We start from the raw sequence: 3,889 nt of genomic DNA on the forward strand, positions 1-3,889 counted from the left end.
ATGAGTTTTTCTGTTTGTTTTTCTACTTCATATCTGAACTCTTTGAACCTTTCAAAAATTTCAGATTTGTGTCTCATACACATATCCATACCGTGAGTAATCATCGGTAAATGAAGTAAAAAATTACAACCCCTAGCCTGCGCATCGAATGGGCCACACACATAAGTGTGTACTAGGGTAAGTATCGCAGTGGACCTCTCCCATGTCCTAAAAAGGATAATTTGGTCATCTTTCCTTGAAGGCAGAATTCACAAATCGGATATGACTCGAAAGTCAATGAGCTCAGAAGCCCATATTTCTTCAATTTGTTTATTCTGTCTTCTCCTATATGACCAAGCCTGAGGTGCCACAAATACTTTAGATTTATCTCATCTCTAGATCCTTTTGGATCCTATGGTACTCACTGTTTGCTTAGATACATTCACAGGTACATCCAAATGTAAGTGATAGAGACGGTCAATCATAAAACCATATGCATCCAATTTATTTCTCAAACAAATTGAACAATAGTCTTATAAAAATCTTTCTGTGCTAAACAAGATACAGAAATCAAATTTCTGTTTGCAACAGGTAACAGTCTCTAAGTATCCTTTTAATAATGAGCATATCTGGCATACCTTCTGAAGGTCTGTCACCCTTCTTACTCTTTATGCTTTCCATGTATGTAGGACAGTTCCTCTTCCAATGGCCGTCTTATGATGCAATGGAAACACTTTTCCTTGCAATCGGCCTTTTTCTTGGAACTTCCTTACTTGGCCTTTTCTCGGTCTTCTGCCTTTTCACAGGTTTCTTCTTCTTCCAAGTAGACTCTCTCTTGGAAGTAGAAACCAACTTGACAGCGAGAACGATGCCCCTTGAACTCTTCAAGGTCCCTAAGGTAGTTACCAATTTTATTTAACAATTCTATTTTGGTGCATACAATCTTGTTCATATGGTAATTTACTATAAACTGTTCATATGAAGCTAGAAGGGATTGCGGGATCAAATCCGTTTGCAATTCCTTGTGCATGGTCATGCCGAGCTTCTCAAGCTCCTCTAAGTTCTTTATCATGGTCAAACCATGATCATGGACAGACTGCCCATCACACATCTTGGCCTTGAAGAGCCTCTTGGACACTTCAAAACATGCTGCGTGACTCTGTTCACCATACAACTCTTGTAAGTGATATAATATGTCCCTGGCAATCTTCATGTTCTCATGCTGGCATTAAAATTCATTGGACATGGATGCCTTTGTGCAGCACCTAACTTTATTGTCATTGTTCGTCCACTTAGCATGCGTCTTACGCTGATCAGTGATCGGACGGATTGGTAACACGGGATTCCATGGTCTAGCACATACCCTAATTTCTCACAATTCAAAACTATTTTGAAATTTGCTGAGCCAGTCTTTATAATTGGGTTTGGTCAAACGGTTGTTCTATAGGATATGAGTTAAGAGTCTAGAAGCTGAATTTCTAATCCTCAGAGAGTAAAGATTCTAATTAGAATTTTGTACTTGATCTCTATTTATTTTAGGGCCTTTTAAAACAAATATACCTCCCACTATTTTCTCGAATCTCTCACACTCCTCTAGTAGAGAAACGGAAACCTTGCGACTCTAGGTTTCAAGTGGGGTGCTACGGTCCCACCAATTTACATACCACCTCACCTAACAGTTATTGGTGACAAATAAACGATGAGTGTACAACTCTTGTACAATGCTTCTCAAGCAAGTTGTAGCGCTATCAGGTCTCTAAGTAATGAAGACCTCACCTAACAGTTATTGGCCCCATTCCTTAGTTAAGTCGGACCCACCGTATAACCGCAGAAGTAAAGCCGTCATTGGGTCCCTCACCTAACAGTTATTGGGCCCAACCCTATCTTTACCCCTACAACATCTCATGCCTAATAGAGAGGTCCAGTCCCCCGATGCAACTTGCCCACTGTATCCAGCCGAGACAAATCAACGCCGGAAAGACCTTAGCAGCTCTACTACGGTGGAAGACCGCTAGACTTAATATTTTCGAGGAGATTTAATTTAGGTCTCTTTCATTTAATTATCTACATCTCATGCAAATAATTATCTACCCGCTATGCATAAACATAAACATAAACATCCAGGCATAATAACAAAAATTAAACTGGTGATGATCATGGATCCAGGATGGGGTCATAGTACAAGCACATGCACGTCAATTGGTTAGATCGTCTTCAACTCTTGACTCGATCTTGAGCACCCTTGGTCCAATTGCGATCAACTCCTTGATCCATCTCCAATCAACCCTTGATCTCGATCCGCGCAAATCGTGCTTGTAGAGGCATGCACCGATCAACCATTGACATGCAACACATCACAGATTACATCCCAGATAACTTTAAAAATAAATAAAATTAAATAATAGTTACAACCCTTTTTCATGAGACACGCAGGTCTCTAATACATCAATATAAGATGCACGCAGGCATCTGAAAATCTGATTTACATGCATCACATAACATCACAGAACATTTCAGCACATGTAAAGGGTCCATCCATGATCATCACCATACGCATCTCATGCATTAAATAAAATTTACAGATCTGAATATTTAACAGATTATGTCATCTTATGAGTTGCTGATCATGCAAGATATGATTCTAAATATTTTTAATCTCATTAACAAATCAATAGAATCATTAATCTAATCGCATAGAAAATCAGCATGCAGAAAAATCAGCAAGCTGAAAATTCTGCATGCAGAAAAATTCAGCAAGCATAATCTTTAAATTTTCAGATCTATTATGCCTTAATCATTTAATCCTAATCTTAATCTACGCAACCATGGCTCTGATACCACTGTTGGAATCCCTCGCACGCCGCAGAAAATTTCAGAAAAATTCTGCGCGCAGCGGAATACATGCGCGAGATTCCGTTCATCGCATGAACATATTTTAAAACCGTCGTTCGTAGATAGATTGGGATTAAATACTTTTACATAATATTAGGAAGATCAGATCTTCACCTTGTGCGGGTAGATATTCACCGCAATCTGATGATCGTGGTATTTGTTGAAAGGTTCACTTGAAGCCGCACACGCGTCCGGCCTCTACGGGTATCCACACGAGGCAGAGAACCAATCCAAACTCTCTAATCTCCCGGGGTGCTAGCTCCCTTGCAGAGATATGTTTTGATGGCTGAAATCCTCTCTTGATTTATCAACTCTTTGATAGATCTCAAGAGGAAGAAGAAGGACTTGAAAGGGAGGAAGAAGATCCCATCTTGCTGCCTCCTTTTCTTTTATTCTTGTGGATGGAAGAAGGGTGAAGAGAGAAAGCCATACACCACCCTATTTTTCTTTGATGCTCATGGCTGAAAACCCCAAGAGGAAGGAGGCTTGCCCATGGCACAAAAACCAAGAGGGGAGGAGGCACTCTCACGGCACAAAAACCAGAGAGAGGGGAGGAGCTCTCACGGAAGAAAAATCCATGATTTGGGCCCCCTTTGTTTCCCCTTTTCTTCCTTTTTTTTTTTGTTTTGTGTGCGGCTGAAAACCATCATGGGAGAGGGGGGCTGCCGTATCCTCTTTCTTTTATGAGAAGAGGGGGCCACATGCTCCCTTTTTTTTTTTGTTTGAACCCTAGGCGTGAGCTCCTACAAATTAGGAGCTCACGTCTATCTTTTGGCAAGAGGAGGGGCGTACGCCCCTCCCTCTAATCCTCTCATGTCCCACGCCCAAGCCTCATCTCATGAGGTGCGTGGGCCCCACTTTCAGCCCCTTTTTAATCCCCTCACAATTGAGGTCTAATCTAATTAGATCTCAATCAATTTATGAATCAATTAGGACTTATCCATATGAGTCCTAATCCAATTATGACCCAATTGAATCTTGACTCAATTAAATTCTTCAATCCTAATCCAATTAGGAG

The sequence above is a fragment of the Phoenix dactylifera genome, unplaced genomic scaffold, assembly GCF_009389715.1.
Source record: "Phoenix dactylifera cultivar Barhee BC4 unplaced genomic scaffold, palm_55x_up_171113_PBpolish2nd_filt_p 000686F, whole genome shotgun sequence".
Taxonomy (NCBI): domain Eukaryota; kingdom Viridiplantae; phylum Streptophyta; class Magnoliopsida; order Arecales; family Arecaceae; genus Phoenix; species Phoenix dactylifera.